The sequence below is a fragment of the Sapajus apella genome, unplaced genomic scaffold (genome assembly GCF_009761245.1).
Source record: "Sapajus apella isolate SASKATOON/1434 unplaced genomic scaffold, GSC_monkey_1.0 scaffold79, whole genome shotgun sequence".
Taxonomy (NCBI): domain Eukaryota; kingdom Metazoa; phylum Chordata; class Mammalia; order Primates; family Cebidae; genus Sapajus; species Sapajus apella.
Window position 1 is genome coordinate 6734991 of NW_022437019.1, and position 5585 is coordinate 6740575.

Here is a 5585-nt window from a genome sequence, read left to right on the forward strand (position 1 = left end):
CAAGATTCCCAAAGGTTAAAAAATGGTTCTCTTATAAATTGCTGGATATTGAATATGTAATTTTTATATAAAATATTGTTGGCTAGAGGCCATGGGATATATTCAGCTGTACAAAATTTACTTTCTGCCCTTAAGGAGTTTATAGTCTAATCAACTAAATAAGATTAACAAATTAAAATGTATCAATGATAGAGAAACAGATAAAAATTAGTAATATAACTAAGTGTAATTAAGAGTAATCTCTTAGTTCTGAGGAGCCAACATGGCTTAAGATGATTTCCAGATGATGATGAGATGAAAGTTTATTACACTCTATCATAACTTCCTATTTACTTGTCAGATTCTCCCACTAAAATGTCAATTCCTTGAAAGCAGAGATCATGTTCCCATTTTGTCTTCAGTGCCCAGCTCAATGGCTACATAGAGCATACACTCACTAAATAGTTGATTAATAATGTATGAATATTAGAATAAACCTTAAAGACTTAGCATGTAGGATTTGAATATACAACAAAGGCAACTCAATTTTGTCAGAACTAGCTGTTTTAAGCAAAAGCACATGGTTGGAAAAGCAAGACTGAATCAGCAAAAATTAGTAGTCCAATGTACCTGAAGGATAAGATGCATAAAGGACATTCGGATGAAAGAGAATTGAAGTGGGTAGTACAACCCCAGTTGAGATTGAAGGTAATAACATCAATTTTGGGACTAAAAATAATGCATGTCAGCTAAAGAAGATCTAAGCCTGGGTATGGACAGAGGGAAAAGAAACAAATTATAACCTAATACTTATTAAAAAGAAAGAATTGTTCTCATTTTGGCAGCACAAACACTAAAATTAGAATAAATCAGAGATTAGCATAGCCCTTGCACAAGAAGGAGATACAAATTCATGGAGTGTCCATTGGTGGGGGCGGGGGAAGGAAGAACAGCTAGGATGTATTGACTGAGTTGAGAGGGAGTACAAAGAAGTGTGAAAAGTCAATGATGGCCAAGCCTTCAAGTTTAGATAATAGAAAATAAAACGGTGCCTTTTAACATTCCTATGAGGAGTTAATTTTGGGAAAGAAATCATGAGTTAGATTTTAATTTTTAAACCTAGATTTTTAAGCATCAAATAGGAAATTTCACGAAGAAAGTGTGAGATGCTAAGATAGACCACTGGAAGATCAGAAATAGACATATTTTCTCACAGAACACGTTAGTCAGATCTTTGTGCTGAATCCAAAAGAGTAAGTCTGAGTTGTAGTGAATAACCATGCTGTATATTGAAGGACACAGGAAAGAAGAGGAAAAGACAGAGGAGAGAATAAGGAAGAAACTCACGAGGCTACAGCATTAAGGTGGCTAATGTGCCATCTTAAAGGAGAGGCAGATAACATTGCAAATACTACAAGATAATGAAGGAGAAGACATGAGCACCCATAAATCTGAGCACCGTGGCATACATTGATTACATTTGAGAATGTAATTCAGGCATGAAAATAATAAAAATATACTAATAATCAGGCTCTAAGACTATAATAACCTAATGTGTAGACTGTATAACTAGATATTGACCTTTTTTAAAAAGTATTTTTCGCTCTTTCCACCTCAGGCCGCCGCCGCGAGAGGAGCCGCCGCCACGTCTGTGCATCTGCAATGGATGATAGCGCAGAACTGCTCCAGCTTCCTGATCAAGGGCAACAGGCAGACCTACGGCACCGAGCCCAATAACTTGAAGGCCCGCAACTCCTTCCGCTGCAGCAGGCTGATTCACCGCAAGACTGTGGGCGTGGAGCTGGCAGGTGACGGCAAAGGTGTCATGGTGGTCATGAAGCAGAGATCCGGCCAGCTGAAGCCTGCCACCTCCTACGTGCAGACCACCATCAGCAAGAATGCTCGCGCCACGCTCAGCAGCATCAGACACGTGATATGCAAGAACAAGTACCGGCCCGACCTGCGCATGGCAGCTGTCTGCAGGGCCAGTGCCATCTTGAGCAGCCAGAAGCCTGTGATGGTGAAGAGGAAGTGGACCTGCCCCACCAAGAGCTCCTGAGCCCCCTGCTCTCAAAGCAATAAAGAGTAAGAAGAAGAAGAAGAAGAAGAAAGAAAGAAAGAAAGAAAGCATTTTTCAACATCTCTTTAAACCTGCTCTACCCAAAATGGTAGCCACCAGCCACATGTGACTAATTTTAAATTAAATTAAATTCACTTCTTCATTCATGCCAGCTACATTCCATGAGCTTCATAGCCACACGTGGCCAGTGGCTATCATGTTGAATAACGCAGAGTTAGCATTTCTCTGATCTCAGAAAGTTCTGATAGACAGCATTGCTCTAAACCATAGTCTTTTGAAAGTATGCAAGTTAACTACTAATTTTCCTGAAAATTCTTTGTACTATAATGGAAAAATTTATTTATCCTTTTACTTCTCTTGAGCAAGCAACATGCATGCATACACGCACATACACGCACACGCCCGCGCGCGCGCGCGCGCACACACACACACACACACACACATTTTCCCATGAAACACATAAATGAAAAACAGAACCCAACCTGCATAGAACCATAAGAATTGATTACCAATCCCTAGAAATACTACATAACTGATAAATGTCTTTTTTTTAAGTTGTTTTTCTTGACATACCAATATGACAAGCATTTTCACTAACTGCATTTCACAGATGGGTTTCACAGATGGACAGACTGAGGCCTAATGTGAAGAGCAGTTATTGAAAACAGTTATGAGGAATGTCAGGTGCTCCAGTGTATTTCTCTCCCTGAAGATGCTCTTCTCAATAGCCAGAATTCAGTCGGCTTCCTCACCATCTACTTACAGAAACAGCATTTCCTTTGATCTTTCTGACAGGTGTTTAAAACCTCTCCCAAGGGCTATGTTAAATGCAGGCTAAGTAATTACCCATGGACCAGATACCTTCTATTAGATGTGTACCATGTGTGTAGGTGGGTATTTCATGTGTCACCATTATCTACCACACTATTATAGCATACAGGTGCCATCGAATATCTAGTTTTTTACTGTTTTTCTGCCAAGGAACCAAATGAAAATTCTCTTAAAAGGAATCTTCTTCAGTTCCCCTCTCTGTTCACAACACATGTCCCTACTGACTTTTATTTGCATGTGCTTAAGAACGTCACATCCATGCACGCATCCAAAGTGAATTTCTGCAACTCATAAAAATAGACCTGAATAATAGGAGGCCATGCATTTTGAAGAGATAACAAAGATGATAAATATGGCAGAAGAATTGAGATTAATTCTACTTCCCCAACTTCCCACAGTGTGAGACTGGATATTTTGGCAGGCAACTCCCAAAAAAGCTTGTATGATATTTTAACAACTTATGTGGATAAAACTGATCAATTAAACTGGGTAAATTTTTAACTATACCTCTTGATTACTTTTTTTTTAATTTATCCTTTTTGGCCATTGTGTTAATGTCACTGCACCCACCCAGATCTTTCTGACAGGTCAAAAACCTCTCCTGTGGGATACGTCAAACACTGGCTGAGAAATTACTCATGGACCAGATCCCTTCTGTTAGATGTGTATTTTGTATGTAGATGGATATATATGCAGCTAGTAACCAAAGGGAAGGGCTTCACAACTCACTGGAATTCTTACCTGATTGGTCAAAACTGTTCCCACCAACCCCTGTCTACTGGCTGACATGATGATTCTCCTAAAATTCCTAAGTTAGTACTTCCCAAGCTCTCCCTTCTTTCATTCAAAAACTCGTGAGAAATTCAACAATTTCTAAGAAGTGTTTGCATTAGTCAATGGGTTTAGCAAATTGATTTTCTTCATCCCCAACACCCAATTCCTGCCATTTTCATTCAGGTCAAAGCTTAAATATCACTTCCACAATAAGGTCTTGCTTGGTCACCTCCTATACCATTTTTTTTTTTTTTTTGAGACGGAGTTTCACTCATGTTACCCAGGCTGGAGTGCAATGGTGCAATCTCGGCTCACCGCAACCTCCGCCTCCTGGGTTCAGGCAATTCTCCTGCCTCAGCCTCCTGAGTAGCTGGGATTACAGGCACGCACCACCATGCCCAGCTGATTTTTTGTATTTTTTTTAGTAGAGACGGGGTTTCACCATGTTGACCAGGATGGTCTCGATCTCTTGACCTCGTGATCCACCCGCCTCGGCCTCCCAAAGTGCTGGGATTACAGGCTTGAGCCACCGCGCCCGGCCCTCCTATACCATTAACTGTCACTAACTCACTGTCACATCATATTGTTTAATTTTAATTATAGCACTTACCATAGGAGAATTTATCTTTCTATAGGTTTATAATATGTTTATTTAAAGTTTTTCCCAATACTATTTGAACTTCATAAGAGTAAAGCTTCATCCATTTTGCTTACCACACTGTATCTGTCACATTATAGATAGTCAAACATTTATTGAATGAAATCCAATCAACCCTCTTCTAAATCAAAAGAAACCAGGGAAACAGAAACGTAAAATGATTGGTATGAATCCTTGACTGGATAATCATAGGGAGGGAAAAACACATTTTTATGAAAAATGCAGATATTGAAGCAGGATTTGGATATTTCATGGTTTCTGGAATTACTGTTATTTTGTTAGAAATCATAATGGTATTGTGATAATTTAGACAAATGTCCTTAATCTTAAGAGATCTATGCTGAATTATTAACATCTGCAACCTAGGCTTTCAAGTGGACTGGAAAATAATGTGTGTGTGTGTGTGTGTGTGTGTGTGTGTGTGTGTGTGTGTGTGTAAAAGAAAAAGTTCCCCTTCCACGAACACTCCCTTCGTGGAAGCCTGTCTTCCCCTCCTAAACTCCAACTCTCTCTATTCCCTTCCACTCAGTGTGGAAGCTGCTTTCCTCTCCTGCATTCCATCTTTCTGGATTCTCTCACTCAGTGTGAGAGTTAGCTGTTTCTTTCTCTCTCCTTCTCCTGTTTCTCTCTCTCTCTCTCTAAATCACTTTCTACAAAAAAAAAAAAAAATTATATGGTGTTTACTGTACTTGTCTTCTGACTTATTTGCATGTTTTATTATAAATATTTTCAAAGTTGAAAAAATAGCATTTGAATAAATGACTAGCTACAAGAAAGATGGTTATTTCCTATTGATTCCAGCCTACCTAATACCCAATGCTCAGGACCCACTCTTCCTCCAATACTTTATGATAAGAATGTTTCTTTATACTTACTTAACAATATAAGCCATCTATTGTTGACTGTTAGTTGTATGTCCTTGATATCATGTGGTTCAATGCTATTCCTTCCCAGAATAACAGCCCAGATACCAAAGATCATGTCGATTAGTGCATTTCCAATGCCTCTTCTACAGTGTCAATCACAGAAAGATGATCAACAAATTGTTTTGGAAAACATATATATGTAGATCAACTATCCATTTGTGTAAATCATGGATCCTGAGTATAAAGTAGAAATGTTGAAAATAGTCCCAGGAGAGATGACCATGACAGGGAACGTAATTTGTATTTTCAAATGAAATAAATCGGGTTCAGTTCCAAAGGCTTACCTTGAATCTTTGACAAGGGCCTGCCTCTAATATTGTGGTAACTACAAACAGCA

General features: G+C 38.9%; 1 pseudogene; it reads left to right on the top strand.

Annotated features, from left to right (window-relative positions):
- Window positions 1-621: 621 nt before the first annotated feature.
- Window positions 622-2060, top strand: LOC116533130 (annotated as a pseudogene).
- Window positions 2061-5585: the final 3525 nt, after the last annotated feature.